The following is a 22,481-nucleotide window of genomic DNA, read 5'->3' on the forward strand; positions in this document are numbered from 1 at the left end:
TACGACAGTCTCTAGTGGTTCATAGTAGCTTTTGAAAAGGCCTCCTCATCTCTATCACAAGTGCTTCACCCTGGTTCTACAACTTGGACTTAATAACCGTTTACATTTTGGTGCATGTTTTTCCAGCCTTTTTTCCCTATCAATATATTAAGCAAAGAAAGAAATATTCATATATTTTTATAGACTAGGATTATACTGTTCACTTTGTTCTGTGGAGCTCAATTTTTTTTAAACTCAGTGTGTGGTGAAACACTTTCTAAATGACTTCATATTCATTCCCACTATTTTGCAAATACTAAGTCCAGTGAGGACTTGGGGTTTTGCCATGGCCTTTTCCTCTTCTTCAGTTAACGGTGACCTAAATTTCCACAGAAGAGGGAGGAAAAGAAAACTTTGCCGAACATACAGCAAATCCTGTCCCTGGTGAACCAGAATCTTTGGATGTTGCCTGACTTAGAATGAATTTTTTTTTTTTTTTTTTTTTTAGTGCCCACAGTATTTGTTAATCATTTATTTCTTGAGAGACTATTCCTCAACCCAGATACTTATAGTTTCATAGTTCAGGAACACAGGTAAGTGACACAATTTCATGGAACTCAACCCGAAGAAATTATTTATGTTTTAAATCACTTTGAAAGATACCAGCCTTCCTCTTCTCCTCAAAATCTTTCATGGAATCATAATTTCAGTAGAAATCTGCACATGCCTTCTTTCTTGGTTCAGCCACAGAAAACTTACAGAAAGCTGCAACTCCTATGGGGACAATGAATGCTCCAACAAGATGAAATCACAGACCCTTGGCCAGAAGGCCACTCATCTGAGGTTTTGTCAAAAAACTGGACATGGTAGTTTTTCTTCTTGATGGTTCAACAATGACGTTTTTCCAGGCTGATGGAGAAATGGACCTAGAATGAATGTTTGACAAGCGTTTGTGGAACAAGGGCAGGTGATGAGGGAGGAAGGACCACATGTGGGGGTACAGTGCCTGGATGAGTTGATCAGAGCTGTCATCAACCCTGGGCCGGGACAGGTCAGGGGGCCACTCCCCATGGCTGGCAGAACTTTGATGAAGTCACCTGGCCAGACTGTGTTCCTCCCTTTGCTGAGAAGAGGCTCCCAGTGACCTGTAACAAACTGGTCCCAGTCCAGAGTTTTTCCAGGATGTGGGATTTTCAGTGCTAAAAGAGACTGGTTGCAGCAATTCAGGACAGTTGATCACCCTCCTCAGTGAATCCCACCCTGGGTTCATATTCTCCTCTAAAGGATATGGATTGATTCCAGAAGCTTCAAAACCACCATCTCACCCTTGCAGGGACCTTCAGTGTGATATATGAAAGGAGACATCTTCTAGCCAGAATGAGAAAAATAAATGTCAATCATTTTTATACCTCAGTTATTCTTGATTCTCTGTCACTAGTAGCCAACCCTAATTCCTACTGATAGGACTGTATAAAAGTGCATGTGTGTGCTCAGTCATTTCAGTTGTGTCCGACTCTTTGTGACCCTCTGGACTGTAACCCACCAGGCTCCTCTGCCCATGGAATTGTCCAGGCAAGAATACTGGAGCGGGTTGCCATTTCCTTCTTCAGGGGATCTTCCTGACCCAGGGATCAAACCACGTCTCTTGCATCTCCTGCATTGCAGGTGGATTCTTTTCTGCTTAGCCACTGGGGAAGTCCCTGTTGTTGTTCAGTTGCTAAGTCCTGCCTGACTATTGCAGCCCCATGAACTGCAACACACCAGGATTCCCTGTCCTTCCCTATGTCCCGGAGTTTGCTCAAACTCATGTCCCTTGAGTCAGTGATGCTATCCAACCATCTCATCCTCTGTGCCTCTTTTCCCTCCTGCCTTCAGTCTTTCCCAGCATCAGGGTCTTTTTCCAGTGAGTCAGCTCTTCAAATCAGATGGCCAAAGTATTGGAGTTTCAGCTTCAGCATCAGTCCTTCCAATGAATATTTAGGGTTGATTTCCGTTAGGATTGACAGGTTTGATCTCCTTGCCGTCCAAGCCCATGTATTAAAGTACTACTAATTAAATTCATTTGCATAAACTCACCAATTTTATTCTTTATTACTGTGATGTGTAATAGTGAAGTATGTACCCCAAAGTACCATTATAAGTTATATTTTGTGTACAAAACTTAGTTTATAGGTATGCTTGGCTTCTCTTAATAGCTTATTGATTATATGCAGTCATTCACTGACAACTTAAAAACCATAGGAGGACACATTCCTTCCAGTGGGTGAATGGAGGTTCAGGACACCAGGCCCTGATGTTGAATGAGAATAAATAGTGGAACCTCTTTTGAACAGAGTCTGAGAAACAGCATTAACATACTCCTCATGGCCAAAGTGCATTTTATTCAGCCTTTGCTGCACGCAGTTGTTTTTAGAGATGTGGTGTGACCTTTGGCATATCTGCATCTGTGAAATAGTACACCATCCCTTAAATCAAGATTTTGTGGCATTACAAATGCCTGGAGATGGTTTTCAAATTATTATTCTAGGGCTGGTCTGCTTCCTTTCTTTCTCTTAAATAATCTGCTTTAGGCATTGAAAAGGTCTACTCATCCTCGGACATGACTATAGCTAATTTGCTGAGAGCCTCTGAACATAACCCAAGCCTGCTTAGGACATCTGCTGAGAAGTTAAATCATTTTAAGTGGGGGAATTAGGCTAATGTTTTTTGCTAGGGGAAAAACCGTGAATCTTGGTATTCTGCACGAGACTTTTAATGGGGGAAACGAATTATGCTACAGATATACAAAAGAAAAATAAATCTATCTTACTTTATTAGGAGCTTGACACTTTTATTTAGAAAATTTATATTTCCAAATGCATCCTTCATACATTACAGGTGCATTTCAAATGTTACTCTGTTAGGTTAATAGTCTATGCCTTAAAAACAGATCGGGGTGAAAGTGGGGATTGGGACCACTCTGAAGTAAGAGAGAAGGAAGAGATTTATCTAATGATAAGATGAATCAAAGAGCATTGCAAATCTTTTTTTTTTTTTAGCAAAAGCAGAGGAATTCTGATCTGCCTGAAAGATTCTGAATAGAGAAATAGTCCCTGGAAAATTACTTTTGCATCACCACTTACCTTCCCTTTTAACACAGAAAATCTAAATGGGAATTTTATATAATGCACCATCATCCACAATAGATCAGCAATAGATGGACAGTTCCCTATTTGTAGGTTCAATGTTGAATGGTATTTGCCGGGCACTTAGAAAAAACTGGTGAGTTGAGGCTATTGGCTGGTGGCAACATGAGGAATTCTAGCTCAGGGAATAAAAGGCAGCTATGAAGTTCTATTCTGATTGGTTTTCAAATAAGTGCTAGAGTGGGGCTGATGGTGCTAAGAGATGTGGTTCTGAACTAAAATGGCAGAGTTAGCCATCTCATTCTCTCCTGGGCCCTAATGGAAGCCAAGGTCTCCACACTATAGTTCGCCCGTATTTACTGTGCACCAACCCTACGCGGGGGCTTCCCAGGTGGCGCTAGTGGTAAAGAATCCGCCTGCCGATACAAGAGACATGGTTTTGATCCCTGGGTCGGGAAGATCCCCCGGCATAGGAAATGGCAACCTGCTCTAGTATTCTTGCCTGGAAAATCTCATGGACAGAGGAACCTGATGGGCTACAGTCCAGGGGGCTGCAAAGAGTCAGACACAACAGAGCGGCTAAGCATATACAGACAAACATAACACTATGTGATCCATTTTCCCAGGAAGTTGGGGGGAAACATTGCGCACCGTCCACCACTTCTGGCTACAGTCAACCTACCTGTTATATTATTTCAAAACATAAGTAAATGTCTTTGAAGAAAAATGAAACCTGTCTTCCTAATCAAATTGTGCCTTTTTTTCCTCTGCTATTAGCTTTTTTTTTTTGAACCTCAGTCTCCTACCAAGGAATTCAATAAACTGAGATATTTAAGAAAAATATTTGGAAAGTGTGTCCTTTCAGAAGTGCATGTTCTTCTGGGTGGTTGACTTCTTTATGTTGCTGAACCCCTATGAAAAGGAGTGATTGAGACATCAGCCAGCTGCTCTAGGCTCTTCTAGGACGGAAGATCTGATTAGCCCTCTCTCTGTGTGTGTGGCCAGGAGGCCAGACCCGTGGATAGGAGTCCAGTCCTGCTGTGTCAGACTCTGGGGCCGCTTAGGGAATCTGTTAGCTCATCTATAAAATAATGATGGCAAAGAATGTGAACCACTCACTGAGCCCTTTGTCACTGTGAATAAGCGTCAAGTCCTCCCTTTGTGCCAGGTAGCATTATTATTCTTCATAACGTCTAGCTGGGGAAGGTTGGTGCCAGGGAAGTTTAATCTTGCTCTCACAGAGGGCACCCCAGTGTGACAATGAGCTCATTCTTCCAGAGGTGGACTCTCTCAGCATTTGCTTCCTGACCATGATTCATGGTCCTGAATACCTGTGACCCCCTGGTCCTCCTTCTGGCTGGATTTCTCTACTCAGCTAGAATGCAGAATTTCATCTTGAGAGAAAGTTTAACATTTATTTCTCTTTACTCACCCTCCCAAGGGTGACTGCAGTGGGGCAGTCTTCAGCGGCCAGAGCTTGTTTGCACCGCAACTATATTTATCCAAAGTAGAATGTAAATTGTGCAACATCCTCCAGCCCCTGCCCTCCCCACAGAAGATCTATCAGAAAAAGTAAAGCTCATATTACCCTTAGAAAGAGCTTAAATTGCGTTGTTCTGCTTGTGGTTTCTAGTTTCCTGAGACTTTGAGAAAGTTTGACCTAGCTTTTCTTTCTTTTTTTCCCCCCCCCCTTTTTAATATATTTTATTGGAAGGAGAGAATGCTCTTGTCACTAAGCAACATAAATAGGGAAACCACCCGTGGTTGTTTGTTGTATAAACAGTGCAATAATGAAGATAAAGAACTAAAATCCTGACCTTTTTCGATTCTTTCATAAACCAACCTGAAATGCCAGCCTGGTGTCTGAACATGTTAATATAACAGGAGGGACACAATTCATGCCATGAACTTGACCTTCACAAGCAGAGGGAAGAATTCTGGCATAGCAGTTGTTTTATGAGAATGGCCAGTATTATTTTTATCAGTAGGTTGGAGGCACAATATACATATAATTTCTACTTTATTTCAGGATTTTGCTTTCTGGTTCAATTTCAAAAGGATACTTGACCAACTACTTTGTGTCTGTCATTTAAAATTTTGTCTGGTATTGTTTTAAGTGCTGGGAGGTACTTAAAGATTGAGAGATATGTGGGCCTGTCTATTTAACAGATGAAAAGGGACAGCTTAATTGGTTTGGCCAATGTCACCACACTGAACAAGCCCCCAGCATGTCACTAGAGTTCATGTGTGTTAGTAAGCAAACCTTGGAAAGCCTAAATAACAAATCTCCCACAATAAAGTCTCTTTTCTGAAGTGGGTGGTAAATTTTGACATAAGAACACAAAAAAAGACTTTAATCTGGTATTCAATTCCATAAATACTTATTGAGGGGTCATCATATACAAGTAGAAATAGCTAGCAGAAAAAATCTCTTGAGTTCTTTGGGCTTTCCAGGTGTCGCCAGTAGTAAAGAATCTGCCTGCCAATGCAGGAGACGTAAGAGACCCTGCTTCGATCGCTAGGTTGGGAAGATCCCCTGGAGTAGGAAATAGCAACCCACTCCAGTATTCTTGCCTGGAGAACCCCATGAACAAAAGAACCTGGTGGGCTACAGTCCATGATGTCGCAAAGAGTCGGACACCACAGAGCACACATGCACGTGGACACACTTGAGATCTTAGCACGGTCTTTGGGGAATGGACGTCTCTCCTTTGCTTCAACACTTGCTTGTTTCCATTCATTCCTTCACGAAGTCAGTCATTCACTCACCCAATAGACATATCACTGAACATATCCTATGGGTTAGGTACTGACTGGGGCCCTGAGATAACAGAGATTCTAAACAGGTTAGTGTCTACTTCAATTCAGGGAGCTTAAAACCAGATGAGGGAGGGTCAGACCATTTCGGTTGGATGGGCAACATTAGCACAATGTGCAGGACGTTCTGGAAGCACACACACACAAATGTATATCTCATGCAATCCCAGGATGGGATGGTGATTTAAGAGTGCTTTCTGGAAGAGGTGATCTGAGCTGGGCCTTATCAGAGGGAGTTATTTATGTGGATATTGTAAAGACAGGATAGGAAAAGGCTTCCCAGACTGAGAGTGTAGCAAACACGAGTGCTCAGTCAATTCAGTCAAGCCCAACTCTTCTACGACCCTGTGAACGGTAGCCTGCCAGGCTTCTCCATCCATGGGATTTCTCCAGGCAAGAATACTGGAGTGGGTTGCCACGCCCTCCTTGAAGTGATCTTCCCACCCAAGGACTAAACCTGTGTCTCCTGCGTCTCCTGCGTTGGCAGGAGGATTGTTTACCACTGAGCAGTGGGGAAGCCCTTAGCAAACATAGAAGCTGCCAAATAAGAAATGGTGGGTGTACTGTATGTATACACAGCCCTGAGACAGTGAGCTAGAGAGGCAGAATCAGGCAGTTGCTGAAAGCCTGCTGTATCCGGAACTCACACAGAGATTCTGACTGAAGAAGGCTCTGTCACTGTATGTCAGTGATTCCAAAGGGGGACGGGACAGTGGAGAACTACACACTGGCTCTTCCGTCTACTGCCCGTACCTCACGTGGCCACGTCTAACTCCCAAGGGGACACGAGAGTGCAGTCCTCCTGTTTGCACAGAAGTAGGAGAAATCGAACAGCTATGATAACCATAACAAGTGATATTATCAGAAAAATTAAAAAGTTAAAGCTCCTCTGCTTGATGCATGTGACCCATTTTTATTTTATCTGATTTACCGTAACTCTGCCACAGAAAAGTAAGCTCATTTTCTTCGGTCATATTTCCAAGTAATTCATTTTGGAGGGCACACACGACAGAGTGCTGTGCAGAATAAAAAAATTTTTTTCGATGTGACTAGTTTGCCTGAAGTGATCATCTGATTCCACCTATTTTATAAAGTGTGTTCACACTATTTTACTAAAACTTTGGGACTGTGGTCTCCCATTTTTCATGCATGTACAAAAGGATATCCTTGCACATCCAGTCGGTCTGCAGTGAGGATGAGCGCACATTGGTAACCACGTATCTGCCAGGGGATTATTGCCCAGTATTGATGAGAAAGTCAGTGGAGCAAATTAAGCCGAGCCCATTGCTTTCCTCGGATGGTTCACAGCCTGGATCACACAGGATTTGTCGGGACCTGAAGGCTCGTGTTACACTGAGTGGCCCCTGGAGAACTGCTTCTTCTGAGGGGCATTTTGCTGCACCGGCATCGCCTAGACGGAGGGGACCAGGAGGAGAAGGCTGCTGTAGGGCGCAGCCCCATGGAACTCGTGCTGTCGGCTGTGAGAATGCTGTCCTAATTAGAAGGACCCCTCCCACTTCCTGAGGGGACAGTTGTACTTCCCTTAAACAGTGGTTTGTTTTTATGTCATGGACACTGTGAACGCCCCCTTTGACGTCCGTTGGAGAACACAGCATCCACCTTGCCATCCAACAGCTGTGGTGAAGAATTCATTGTGGGAGGCACATTGCCATCATCCCTGGTTCCATCTGTGTTACTTGCCTCACTTCCTTTCTTCTGTTCGTCCCTATTTTATAAACAGTCTTTTGCATTTTATAGTTTTTCTTTAAATCATTTTTGGAAAAAAAAAAAGGTGGAGGGAAAGAGTCTTATTTTTTTTATCATTGACCTCCTTCTTGCTGAGTGTGGAAACACAAAAAAACTCAATTAAAGGTAATTCAGCCTCTTTTAGTTAGATGAAAGCTTTCTCTGGGAAATATTTTGTATTTCCAAGTATAGATTTACATTGAGGGATTTTTCTCTCATCTTAAGTGATCTCTCTCTCCCCCACTGAACCAGTGAAACAGCTCAGTCGTGTCTGACTCTTTGCAATGCCATGGACTGTAGCCTACCAGCCTCCTCCATCCATGGAATTTTCCAGGCAAGAGTACTGGAGTGGGTTGCCATTTCCTTCTCCAGTGGATCTTTCCGACCCAGGGATCAAACCCAGGTCTCCTGCATTACAGGCAAACGCTTTACCGCCTGAAGCCCATCTTTCCTCAAAAAGCACCTAGGAGCAGAAAGAAATTGTGGGGGCGGGTGGGAGAAGTGGGCGTTCATGTGTGTGTGTGTGTGTGTGTGTGTGTAGACAATGAATCCAGTGTTGTATTGAGTCAGAACTATCTGTGAATAATCCAGGAGGCAGCTGGCTTTCTGACTTGAAAGCCCAACAAGGTCTAATGAGGGCTTCTTTCTTGATTTGTGAGCTGACCTAATTCTGATTACTTTCGGAGTTTACTGCTAGAGGAAAGAGGCTGCCATCTTTGTGGTACCTGTTCATCTTGAAGAGGATTAGGGTTTCTCCAGCTGCCAAATGAAGCCCTTTTTCTCCTCCCCTCATTTTTAGGTTACTGATCCATATCTCAAAGCTTTAGAAAAACTTGTCTGTGAAAGCCGTTTTAAAGATTAAAAATACAGTTTAGGTTAACACGCATTAACACTTCAGCACAGCAATGTCTTACTCCCTGGGGGAAACTGTCCAGCGCGGACAGCATTCAGGGTGAATCTGGACACAGGCTTGTTGGTGAGGGGCTGCAGCGGGACCCTTCCACAGCAAGGGTCAAAGCTGTTTGCTCAAAAGGGGCAGTTTGAGAAAAGGAAGAAGAAGGAAAGATTAGAAGGGAAAAGCAAGAGTTGCTGATTCTATTGAGCTTCTGAGGATGGTAGACTGACCCTAGGGGATGCTTTTTGGGTGAAACTGGGAGGCTTTTTGGTAAGAAGATGTGTTCCCCCTGCGACAGAGAGAAAAGGAGATGACGTTATACCTGAGGAGTACAGAGCCGAGTGAAGGCCAATTCTTGGAGGCATCCATGCTCCATCAGTTCCTTGAAGGAACCAAATCTGCTTTCTCTTTCAGCCCCAATCTGAGCCAGACTCTGGCATGAAGTAGATACCAGGGGCTCTGTGGAAGTAGGATAGACTACCTTTGGTCTTTTGGCAAGTGGTTTCCATCAAGTCACAGCGAGTCTCATGTCTGGAGCCCTCATACAACAAGACTTTCTGTAAAGCGTTTGCTCATTATTTACTGAGCCTGTCAAAGTGTTGGCTGCCTCCAGGGCTCTTGGGGGAGCACACATATGCCAGACTACTTCTAGGAGAAAGACAAGCAAGAGATAAATTTGCTACTCATTTTCAGGACTGTCACTGTGAGAGCATATTTGCTATTTGCTCCCTTTCTGCTGAGGCTCTGGGAACAGGGAAAATACCATTAAGAAATAAATGCAGGGCTTTCCTGGTGGCTCAGTGGCAAAGAATCTGCCTGCCATTGCAGGAGACACAGGTTTAATTTCTGGTCTGGCAAGATCCCACCTGCCGTGGAACAACTAAGCCCTTGTGCTCCAACTACTGAGCCCATGTGCTCCAACTAGAGCCTGCATGCCCTAGGGCCCATGCTCTGCAAGAGAAACCACTGCAACAAGAAACCCACACACAGCAACTAGAGAGTAGCCTCCACTTGCTGCAACAAGAGAAAAGTCCACACAGCAACAAAGACCAAGCACAGCCGAAAATAAATAAATAAAGTTCTAAAAAAGAAAAAGAAAAAGAAATGCACCATCAAAGTGTCCTAGCCTGGATGTTATGAACTGTGTATCCTGCCAAAAGTGTAAATGTAGTCTCCTCTTGTTTGAGTTTTCCAGGTAATGACTTAAACTCCCACATCCTGTGTTAATGAAACCTAATCACTTCCTCTTGAGCTTTACCCTCCTGAGCCTGGAATGTGACAGACCTCGGGGCGGAGTTTGCTGTGGAAAGTCAGTCCTCTGCATGATGTGATGCTACTCCAATTTGCAGTGAGGTCCTGGTGGCCCAGATCCCTCTATGGGCGGCCCTGGACCTTCCAGGACCACGATCCCATTGTCATCAAAACTGAGACAAGACCATCCCACACTTCACACTTTAGTCCTCTAGGTTGTGATTCTTCCTGTTTGGCTCATTTAGCAGCCAGCTCCTGGGGGCCAGCAGCCGCAGGAGCACAGGTCAGGACTTCCTGGGCATCTACTCTTTTCACATGCACTCTTGACCTACACCAGGGCCTTCACTAAACAGGAAGTTCAAGATTCTGGGCATTGCAACAGTGCCTGAGACAGCCATGGTGCTTCTCCTTGAGACAACCCAGTGAGAGGATGGATTTCTAGAGAGAGAGAGTGAGAAACGAGCTGAGACCAGGCTAACCCGTGGAACACCAACGTGGAAGGAATGGTCAAGGAAAGACAAACCTTCAAACGAGACTGAAAGATGTAGGAGAAAATTTAAGAGGTTGCAGGAGATAGGAAAAATAGTTAAAACAATATGGTCTATCTACAGGGAATATTATGCTTTAACAAGGAGGAATGGCCAGCATTGATAGACCCTGTAGAGGGCTGAAGATCAGGACAAATAAATACCCATTGCATTTCACAATAAGGAGGTCGTGGGTGCAAATCCTGGTGAGAATAGTTTTCAAGGAATCGTGGCATAACTACTCAAGGACTAAGTGGAAGGTGAAGAAATGGACATAGTGAGTGTTGATGCTTCCTCGGGCTTCCTGTGGAAGAGATGACATTGTTGTTCTTGTTCAGTTGCTAAGTCCTGTCTGACTATTTGTGATCCCATGGACTGCAACCCCACGGACTGCAGCACACCAGGCTTCCCTGTCCTTCACTATCTCCCAGAGTTTGCTCAAACTCATGTCCATTGAGTCCTCTGTTGTCCCTTTCTCCTCCTGCCTTCAATCTTTCCCAGCATCAGGCTCTTTTCTAATGAGTCAACTCTTCACATCAGGGAGTCAAAGTATTGGAGCTTCAGCTTCAGCATCAGTCCTTCCAGTGAATATTTTAGGGTTGATTTCCTTTAGGATTGACTGGTTTGATCATCACCTTGCTGTTCAAGGGACTGCCAAGAGTCTTCTCTAGTACCACAATTTGAAAGTGTCAATTCTTCAGCGCTCAATCTTCTGTACGGACCAACTCTCACATCTGTACATGACTACTGGAAAAACCATAGCTTTGACTATACAGACATTTGTCAGCAAAGTGATGACTCTTCCTTTTAATAAATAGGCTGTCTAGGTTTGTCATAGCTTTCCTTCCAAGGAGCAAAGATCTCTTGATTTCATGGCTGCAGTCACTGTCCACAGTGATTTTGGAGCCCAGGGAAATAAAATCTGTCAGTTTCCATTTTTCCCCTTCTATTTGCCATGAAGTGATGGGACCAGATGCCACAATTTTAGTTTCTTGAATGTTGAATTCTAAGCCAGCTTTTTCACTCTCTCACCTTCAGCAAGAGGCTCTTTAGTTCCTCTTCACTTTCTGTTATTAGAGTGGTATCATCTGTTTATCTGAGGTTGTTATTTCTCCTGGCAATCTTGATTCCAGCTTGTGCTTCATCTAGGCCAGCATTTCATATGATGTACTCCACATATAAGTTAAATAAGCAGGGTGACAATATACGGCCTTGATGTACTCCTTTCCCAGTTTTGAACCAGTCAGTTGTTCCATGTCTGGTTCTACCTTACTTCTTGAACTGCATGCAGGTTTCTCAGGAGGCAGGTAAGGAGGTCTGGTATTCCCATCTCTACGAATTTTCCACAGTTTGTTGTGACCCACACAGTTGAGGGCTTTAGTGTACTCAATGAAGCAGAAGTAAATGTTTTTCTGGAATTCTCTTGCTTTTTCTATGATCCAGTGAATACTGGGAATTTAATCTCTGGTCCTCTGCCTTTTCTAAACTCAGCTTGTATATCTGGAAGTTCTCGGTTCACATACTGCTGAAGCCTAATTTGAATGAGTTTGAGCATTACCTTGCTAGCTTGCGTGTAAAATGAGAGCAATTAAACATTTTTGGCATTGCCCTCTTTTGGGATTGGAATGAGAACTGACTTTTTTCCTGTCCAGTGGCCACTGCTGAGTTTTCCATATTTGCTGGCATATTGAGTGCAGCACTTTCACAGCATCTTCTTTTACAGTTTTAAATAGCTCAGCTGGAATCCCATCACTGCCACTAGCTTTGTTCATAGTAATGCTTCCTAAGACCCACTTGACTTCACATTCCAGGATGTCTGGCTCTAGATGAGCAACCACACCATTGAGGCTATCCAGGTTGCTAAAACCTTTCTGTACAGTTCTTCTGAGTATTCTTGCCACCTCTTCTTAATCTCTTCTGCTTCTGTTAGGTCCTTGCCATTTCTGTCCTTTACTGAGACCATCCTTACACGAATGTTGCCTTGGTATCTCTAATTTTCTTGAAGAGACCTCTAGTCTTTCCCATTCTATTGTTTTCCTCTATTTTTTTTTTTTTTTTTGCATTGCTCACTTAGGAAGGCTTTCTTATCTCTCCTCGCTATTCTCTGGAACTCTGCATTCAGTTGGATAGAGACAGAATGACGGATGGACGAGGATAGCATGTCAAGAAGAAGAGCTTTTGTTTGGTGTTTGCTCCTTAAGATGGGAGCATCTGCAGTACTTTCAATACTGATGGAAGAGAGTCAAGTGAGGAACAGATGCGGGAGAGAGAATATTCAATAAAGAGGGTTCTGTTCCCTTCAAAGGGAGTTGAGATTGGGGATGGACGGGTAAGGCAGAGATGCATTTACGGGGGTGGAGGTGTGTCTTTGTAGTAGGAAGGAAGGAGAAGGTTGTATGTTTGGTGTGTGGAAGTTGAAGCAGTTTCAACACTTTGGCTAACAGGAGACAAAGAATGAGGTGTCGGACAAAGGGCTGCATTTATGACATTAACATGGTTAGTTCTGACCCCAAAGCAGAGGCTTGTGGATGATGTTTCTCGACTGAGTCCCAGTCTCATCAGTGAGCTGGTTGATTTTGAGCCCTCTCTTCAGATCTGTGAGACAAATTCCGAATTCCATGCTTGTTCTCTGACTGTCGTGTCACCTGACATGTGATAAGAAATAGTTTGGACTTTTTACTTTGTAAATTCAGCTTGAAAACTGTTTACAGGACACTGTCAACAAGCCAGGATTTGGGGATATGAAAGAAGTAATTAATGTTTCTGCCTTCAAGGATCTTGTCCCCCTAGTGACATAAAATGCATTTCAAAGGGAAGTTGACTTTTTAGAATGACTTTTAGATGATCTGCTGCCTTTGAATATCCAGTTCAAGATTACTTTTGACAAATAAAAATGAAAAGTAATAGCTTCTTTGGGAATACTGTGCTCTATTAAGATGAGCAAACTAGGACAAAATTAATTTAATGAATTTATGTAATAATTAATAATGAAGCATCTCTGTTTTATCTAGTGCTTTAACTTTCAAAATGCTCTATAAAAATGCTTTTATTGTTGCTCTTTATATTACACAGACATTTTCAGATACATTACTTTAATATTTTATAAATTATTTAGTAACCACAACATTAATCTTTAAAGTTAATTCTCTTTTTGGCTATGACATGTGGCATGTGGAATCTTAGTTCCTCAGCCAGGGATCGATCCCATGCCCCTCACATTGGAAGCACAGAGTCTTACATTTGACTGCTGGGGAAGTCCCAAAATTAATTCTTAATACTTACCATTGGAAGAGAAAGGAAGGATTAAAAAGATAGCATTTATTTTGTACCTGTAATATGCCAGGCATCTTATATGTATAATTCAATCTTTACAAAACTCATGATGCTAATGTTAGCCCTATTTTATAGACAGAGAAGTAGAGGGGCAGATCTAGACTGAGGCCATTTAGCTGCGGCAGGGGGTGGATGTCTGGGAATCGAACTCAGGTCTGCTGATGCAGTAGCCTTGATACTGTGTAATGTTTTCTTTGGGGTTATTAAAATAATCTCTGCATCTTGGCAGCCACACTCTGACATGGATAAGAGCACAAAAAAGTTAAGAGTCTCATCCAGGTGGTGGCCAGGTGTATCTCTGGCTTTTAGTCTGCCCCCTCCCATGTTGTGACTCTGAGTCTCCCCACCGGGCATTACCTATGGCAATGGGCAGGAGAGTCTGCAGGCACTCAGGAGAGCCCCAAGGGTCTGACCTCCAGGAGCCGGTTATTTCCTGGAGAATCTGACTCTCTGGCTTGTTAATTTATAGCATCTGCATTCCTGCTGTTTTATGTTTGACAGACGCTAATATTCAAGCTTCCTTCATTTTTTAGAAAATAAACAGGAGAGTCAAAGGGAAAAATTAAAGTAAGAGGTTCGTTAAGGGTTGGGGGAATAGTGACAGATTGTGGAATTTTAGGAAGAGTCAAAGTTGATAAATGACCTGAGGGACAGATTGATGAGGAGAAAATGTAAAAACAACAATAACAATTAACGAAAAAACAAGCTGAATCTCTACATTTCTTGAGCAGGATGGGGAGTAAGTGTGGTCCTCTCTGAAGGCAAGTGCCAGCAGTTTCGAGGTCTAAGCTGTTCAACAGATAATTGTGAAATGATACTTAGACTGAACTTGAAAAGAGGCTCACCTGAAACCTGAGAGGACTTACTCATCTTCTAATGAACTGGTTGTAAATGACTAAGCAGATTATGCTGTGTCCAACTCAGTCACTCAGTTCTGTCCAACTCTTTGCAACCCCATGGACTGTAGCCCACTAGGCTCCTCTGTCCACGGGGATTCTTCAGGCAAGAATACTGGAATGGGCTGCCATGCCCTCCTCCAGGGGGTTCTTCCTGATCCAGGGACAGAACTTGCGTCTCTTATGTCTCCTGCATTGGCAGGCGGGTTCTTTACTACTAGTGCCACTTGGCAGGCCCTGAGAAGGCTTTCACTCCACAGAAAATTACCATTAATTGGAGTTTCCCTACTTTAACTAAAGTGAAGTGAAGTGAAAGTCGCATAGTTGTGTCCGACTCTTTGCGATCCCATTGACTACACAGTCCATTGAATTCTCCAGGCCAGAATACTGGAGTGGGTAAGCCATTCCCTTCTACAGGGGATCTCCCCAACCCAGGGATTGAACCCAGGTCTCCCGCATTGCAGGCGGATTCTTTACCAGCTGGGCCATAAGGGGAGACCCCCTACTTTAAAATAGGTGACAATTCTGGCATCTACTGAGCTAACGTCTGGCCTGTGCTGCCCTGGACCACACACTGAAGCAGCCCACTCCTACCTGAAGACCTTCGTCTGTTCTTCCCAGATTCCCAGGCTTTCCAGAAGTCTGGGTTCTCTGTCCCCCTGGGACCCCCAGGCTGGGCTGTCTCTTGAGTATTTCCAGCACTCTTCTTTCAAACATGATTCTCACTTGTCCTGTTTCCCTTGATTTTCCTTTATAATGAACAGCAATCTATCTCCCTTCCAGCTCAGTAACATCTCACTTATCTAGGAATATTTACATTTTACTTACTTTCTTTTTCCCCCCCTCTCTTTGGCTGTATTTCATGGCATGTGGGATCTTAGTTCCTGGACCAGGGATCAAATCCGAGCCCCCTGCAGTTGAAATGTGGATTCTTAACCCCTGGACTACCAGCGAAGTCCCAGGAATATTTACAGTTTAAACAGGTATGTTTACTTGCCCTCTCCTTTGCAAAGGAATCAAAACCTCAACCTAGAAATAGTTTCAAAGGGGAGACTACCTTGATCTCTCCCACACTGATTTTCTCAAATACAAATCCCAGCCTCTGATGCCACATGGTTGTACCTTGTGGCTGGGAGGTGGGATTAGGGGAAAGTTGTCACTTTCAGTTTCAGTAATGGAAGTTGGGCCTGCTTCCCACCATGGTCTAACTGGGGAATTCCCCACACAGACAATAGGGTCTTTAAACTATGTATATATCTATGTGTTAGTCACTGAGTCATGTCCAACTCTTTGCAATGGCATGGACTGTACCCTGCCAAGCTCCTTTATCCATGGAATTCTCCAGGCAAGAATACTAGATTCTCCAGGGAATACCTTCTCCAGGGAATCTTCCTGACCCAGGGATTGAACCCAGGTCTCCTACATTACAGGCAGATTCTTTACTGGATTGATAAATAGTACATAAAAATCATCTATAAAATACAACCTATAATTCTACTTCAAACACAATATATAACTATGTATAATATACATAACATAATATGCACAGCATAATATAGCAAATAGTTTGTCTTATTTCTCCTTTTGCTTAATTTCTCTCTTTCCCAGTTATTATTTGCTTGAGCATTTGAAATTCATTAAGTCATAGTTACTAGAATAAATACTATTACTTTTTAAACAGGTGGTTAGAGAGAAGGCTAAAGTAATATTTTTAATGATATATTTGGAGTCTCTTTTTGTAATTGTGTTCTGTTTCTGCCAGTGTAATGAGGAAATTGAAAGTCGGCTGGATGTCATTTTAAGCTGCTAATCACTCTCATTTCCCCATTTTATTTTTACAAGCCTATTTCATCGCCTATTTCAAGACATTAGGTAGACATATTTAATTAAATCATCAATGAATGATCAGAAAGAATGAAAACAGTAGAAAACAGAAGAAAAGGTTTTCCAAAAAATGAGAGATAAATTAATAGAAGAATAGGTAGGAAAATTAATTGGTGAATGAAACAGAAAAGCCTCAATCAAGTACCTGATTAAAAAGCCAGGCATCTGAGGAGTAAACCTTGCGTCTTCTATCTTTTCCCATCCATCAGTCCATTCATCCGTGCTACATGGGTGGCCTCTCCACTTGGCTATTACGGATTTAGGAATAACCGTTCACACAGTTTTGTTTTTGTTTTTTTTTGTTTCCCATTGACTGTATTCTTCACACTGTACATTTCAAAACCTGTGATGTATTTATTCTGCAACTGGAATTTTGAATGTCTTAATCTCCATCACCTATTTCTTTTCTTTCTACAACACCCTCCCCTCTGACCAATACCTGTTTGTTCCCTGTATCTATGACTCTGTTTTGTGAGTTCATTTGTTTTGGTTTTTAGATTCCACATATAAGTGAAATCATGTGGTATCTGCCTTTCTCTGACCTATTTCACTTAGCATACCCTCAGATCCACTTATGTTGCTGGAAAGGGAAAGATTCTATTCTTTTTTGTGGCCAAGTAATATTCCATTGTATGTTAGGTGTGTATGTGTATCTTTTTTACCCATTCATCTATCCATAGACAGTTAGATAGCTTCTATAACTTGGCTATTATAAATTATATATATATATGTATAGTGTTTTTGTTAACTTTGGGACAATACCCAGAAGTGAAATCACTGGATCATATGGTAGTTCTATTTTTAAAGTATTTTGAGGAACTTCTATACTGTTTTACATACTGATTGAACCAATTTACTTTCCCACCAACAGTGCACAGGGGCCCCTTTTTTCCACAATCTTGCTAACACTTGTTATTTTTTGTCTTTTTGATGACAGCCTTTCTGACAGGTGTTAGGTGATATCTCATTGTGGTTTTGATTTGAATTTCTTTGATGTTTAGTGATAGTGAGCATCTTTTCATGTGCCATTTTTTCAGAAAAATGTCTATTCAGATCCTCTGCCCTTTTTTAAATTGGGTTGTTTGTTTTTGATGTTGAGTTGTATGAATTCTTTGTATATTTTGTATCACTTTTTCATAAGACTGGCATCATTATCTATTCTGTTAGTGGAAATGGTCTCTATCCACCCATATGTATAGAGAGGTGATTTGAAGACCCACTTTATATCAGATCTACTTTACAGAGAAGAACTTCATAATAACTTTTGCCAACATCACATTCCATAGAGCTTGGAAAACCCAGTGCAGTGGGGTATCTGCCTTCTCAAGGAGTGAATGCATCTACATGTACATTTGGAATCCATTCATGCAAAAATCATAGGAGAAGACACTATCATACAATACTCACAATTACGGCCTGTGGAGTCTAAGAAACCAGAGTGAAAATTACAGCCCCACCACGTCCTAAATATGTGCCCACAAGCAAATATTCCATCCTTTCTAAACCTTTAAACACCAACCCACAGCAAGGAGAAGAGTCACAGTACTTACCTCGCAGAGCTCCTGAAAACAGTACACAAGCAAAAAACTCTTAGGATGCTGCCTGGCATGCAGTCATTATAATAATTGGACTATGGTTATTAATCCTTTTATGATCTATAATTTTATTAAAAAAGTTCACATATCATTTTCTCACTGGATGCTTACTACAGCCTATGTTGTAGACATTTTTAGTATTACTCTTTCATGCATTTTATAAAAATTACTTAAGTTCACAGATGTTGAAATAATTGATTAAAGTCCCTCAGGCTAGTATTTGGTGAAATGGGAGTTTTAACTTAGGTCTTCATAGTATAGGACATTTTCCTGGAATGTCGTCAGCCAGTTATGTAAAAAGTTGATGATGTCACTGTGTTTTGGAATCTCAGTTACACATTTCATGTGAGCACACGTTGGAACTTCTGGATTAAAATAGAGCTTTAGATCTCATAATTTAATAATGTAGAGCCTGACTACATGGTTATTTCTTTTTAAAAATGGCAAACATGACATAGCAACTGAACAACAACTGAAAGGCTGACGAACAATTGAAACATTAAACTGTACATGTATAAAATGTACAAATATGTATACACACATGAATCCATTAGTACCATCGACATAAGGAACACTTTCATCACCCCCAGGGTTTCCTTTTTTTTTTCTCTTCTTGTCTCTCCTCCATCTTCAGGCAACCACCGATCTGCTTGATATCACTATACAGAAGTCTGCAGTTTCTAGAACTTTATGTAAGTGAATCATATAATATTACATTTTGGGGGGTTCTGGTTTCTTTACTCAGTGTGATTATTTTGATATTTACACATATCAATAACCCACTCTTTCTTACTTACCTATAGCCTACTCTCTTAGTGATGCCTACAGTCATTTACCCATTGTTCTATTGCTGGACATTTGAAATGTTTCTCCTTTGGGCTACTATGAAGAAAGCTCTAAGGACATTGATCTACAAGTCTTTGTCAGTTATCTGAATACATTTCTTCCCACAGGAGTTGAATGGCTAGGTTATATGTCTGGGTAGATGTGTGTTTAACTATGGAAGAAACTGCCTCACTGTTTTATTTTCTTCTTAAAAAATATTTGTTCATTTATTTGTCTGCATCGGGTCTTCATCAAGTCATGTTGGATCTTCCGTTGTGGCACATGGACTCTCTAGTTGTGGCACACGAGCTTAGTAGTTGCAAAGCGTGGGTTCCAGAGCTCATGGGCTTCAGTATTAATAGTTGCTCCTTGGCATGTGGGATTTTAGTTCGTTGATCAGGGATTGAACCCATGACCCCTGCAATGCAGGTAGATTCTTAACCACTAGACCACCAGGGAAGTCCCTGCTGCACTGTTTTCCAAGGTGGTTTTACCATTTTCCATTCCTACCAGCAGCAGATGACAGCTTTAGTTTCTCCACATTTTTGCTGACCGACTGTAGGTCAGTCTTTAATTTTAGCCATTCTAGTGGGTGGTCATAGTATCTTCCTGTGGTTTTAACTTGCATTTCCCCAATGAGTATCTTTGATGTACCTAAATGCCACCTATCTTCTTTTCCAAATTGGGCCATTTGTCTCCTTAGTGAATTATAAGGCTTCTTTCTATAGCCCAGATATAAGCCTTCTGGGGTGGGGAATGTTTGTGCAAATATTGTTCTCTCAGACCGTGACTTACTTTTTATTTATGTGAGAGTAGGCATAGGAATTTCATTCATCCTGAGCCCTTTCAGCCTCAGGACACTCTGTTCTTTTTTTTTTTTTTTTAACTTTTTATTTTGTATTGGGGTATAGCTGATTAACAATGTTGTGATTCTGGTGGACAGCAAAGGGACTCAGCCATACATACACATGTATCCGTTCTCTTCCAAACTCCTCTCCCATGCAGGCTGCCACATAACATTGAGCAGAGTTCCATGGCTCCTCCATTGAGAATGCTACATGTGAATTTCTTTCTATGACTTATACACCTAACTTCTTTCTGATTTGACGCAATTCTTAAAAGGAAATAATTTATAACAGTTCAAGAATATCAACCTGCTGACTATTTTGTGCTGGAATTTCAGGCATCCTGAACATAGACTCTGGAGTCTCAAATGGTGAGAACAGATGTCAGTTCTGGCTCAGTGCCACTACAGATTCAATTAGTCCTCAGATCCAACCATGCTCCATATCCAGGAGTCTCCCAGAATTCACTTCCTAGGCTTGTCCACCCACCTTGCCCTTCTGAGAGTTAATTCTAAATACAACCTTCCTTATATAAAATCAGTAAGTACTAGGGATGCAGTGTACAACATGATACATACAATTAATCCCACTGGGTTGTATATGAAAGTTGTTGAGAGTAAATCCTAAGAGTTATCATCACATGGAAAATTTTTTTTCTATTTTTTTCTATGTCGTACCTGTATGACATGATGGATGCTCACTAAACTTGCTGTGAAAGTCATTTCATGATATATGTAAGTCAAACCATTATGCCGTATACCATAAACTCATACAATGCTATATGGCAATTATATTAATATCTCAATAAAACCTGGAGGAAAAAAATGTAGCAGTTGCCTCCTCAGGACAGAGGAGGCACTTGGCACTTTTTCTCACCGATGGGAAAATTTGAGAGTAATGAAGGCTTTGTTGCCCTACAAGCCTGTTCTGCAATCTTCACGCCTGGCGGGCACTGGGCGTGTCCTGTGGGCACAAGTTCCCCCTTGTTCCCATGTGGCCTCCAGCTGGGCACTGTCATCTGCAGCGAGTCCTTGAGTCATGGGCAGACACGTTCACACTGGTCTTTCTCTCTGCGTGGAATAGTCAATTGTTCCCCACCCATCTGGACGCCGCTCATTGGCAAATTATGGAACCGACAAAATTTCTAATTTTAGTTGCTTATTTCGGAAAAAAAAACAAACCCACATAGGACACCATTATAATCAAGTATAATTTTCTTTTGTAAAACAGAAACTCTGGTCTTTCTGCTTCCAACCCTCCTTTATCGATGTCTACTCCATGGGTGAATCAAGGTCCCCTCTGTCTTGCTTCATCCTATAGAAACTAGCTGGTTTTCCTGACAACTTAAGCTGTGCATTTTACAGTGAATTTCAGGTTCTGAGAAAGGCCTTTCTAAGAAATGAGTAACTGCAGAGAGAAAGCCTTAAAGAAAAAGCTAGTGTTTGGCTTCCTGAATGGAGAGAGCTTTAATATAAGAGGGTGTGAATCATAGGGAATAAAAATGGGGAGTCGGCAGGAAGGAGTCTTGGAAGATTTTGAAGGTAAATTCCAATTAGAAGATAAAAGAAAAAGAAACCTATTGCTAAAACAAGGTGTGTGATGATCTTTGCAGCTGGGAACACGATTAGAATGCAGAGGTGATAATAAAACATGAGTGGTGAAGGGAAACTTTAAAGAGCTGAATGAATGAGGAGGTAAGGTGAAATATTTTAAATCACGTTTAATGAGCTTGAGATAGAAAAAGCCAAAAAGCAGAACTGAAAAGCGCCAAGAGGAAATTTTAAAACAACTTAATACACTTCTTCCTTGTAATGAGGTGGGGGATGGGAAGAGATAGGCGGATCCTTCTCTACAGAGGGCTGCAGTGAGGGGCATTCCAGGCAGATAGTCCAGTAGGTGGGAGGTGGAAAGGAGCGGGGGACTCCCCTTCTGTCTGGCCTCCCAACCCCCCCATGCTGTAGCTGCTTTTCTGCCAGGTTATATACAAAAGTCATTTTTAGCTGTGGCCTGCCTGCACCCTGACTCATGTCGAGTGCGCTGAGCTGTGGCTGGCACACCAGGGTGCAGACTGACACCCCGACATGCCATTGATGGATCACCTATTCGTTTAGTCCTTAATCATAACTGGCAGCACATGCCAGGTGTGTGAATGTGAATGTGCTTTGCTTCACCAGTTGGATTGTAAGCACCGTCAGGACACAGACTATAGTCCCTCCATCTTTGCTTTTCCCATGGCACCCAGCCAATTACTATAAAAAGAGAAAGGGGGACCTTCCCTGGTGGCTCAGTAGTGAACTATCTGCCTGTCAATGCAGGAGACACAAGTTCGATTCCTGGTCTGGAAAGATCCCACAAGCGGTGGGACAACTAAGCCCACGTGCCGCAAATACTGAGCCAGTGCCCTAGAGCTGGGCAGCCACAGCCTCTGACCTCACACGCCCTAGAGCCCCATGCTCCACAACAGGAGAAGCTGCCACAAACAAGAACCCATGCACCTAAATTAGATAGTAGCCCCCACTCGCTGCAACTACAGAAAAGCCCACACAGCAATGAAGATCCAGCACAGCCAAAAATAAATAATTAAAAATTATTTTCCCTCGTGACTCAGACAGTAAAGAATCTGCCTGCAATGCAGGAGACCTGGGTTTGATCCCACGGTCAGGAAGATCCCCTGGAGAAGGGAATGGCTACCCACTCCAATATTCTTGCGTGGAGAATTCCAGGGACAGAGGAGACTGGAGGGCTATAGTCCATAGGGTCGCA

At 42.3% G+C, this 22,481-nt stretch overlaps 2 long non-coding RNA genes across 12 annotated transcripts in view; one reads left to right on the forward strand and one right to left on the reverse strand.

Moving 5' to 3' along the window:
- Positions 1-22,481, forward strand: part of LOC122448547 — a 109,852-nt gene that overhangs the window by 47,771 nt on the left and 39,600 nt on the right. For 3 of the 6 annotated variants that reach the window (XR_006271663.1, XR_006271661.1, XR_006271664.1), the window contains one exon: positions 15,451-15,552. The exons of the other annotated variants lie outside the window; for them this stretch is intronic. This is a non-coding gene — a long non-coding RNA (uncharacterized LOC122448547). The remainder of the gene's footprint in view (positions 1-15,450; positions 15,553-22,481) is intronic. 6 annotated transcript variants of the gene reach the window in all.
- LOC122448546 overlaps positions 1-22,481 on the reverse strand; it is a 121,490-nt gene that overhangs the window by 46,709 nt on the left and 52,300 nt on the right. The gene's annotated exons all lie outside the window — the stretch shown is intronic.

Source organism: Cervus canadensis, chromosome 10, assembly GCF_019320065.1.
Source record: "Cervus canadensis isolate Bull #8, Minnesota chromosome 10, ASM1932006v1, whole genome shotgun sequence".
NCBI lineage: Eukaryota > Metazoa > Chordata > Mammalia > Artiodactyla > Cervidae > Cervus > Cervus canadensis.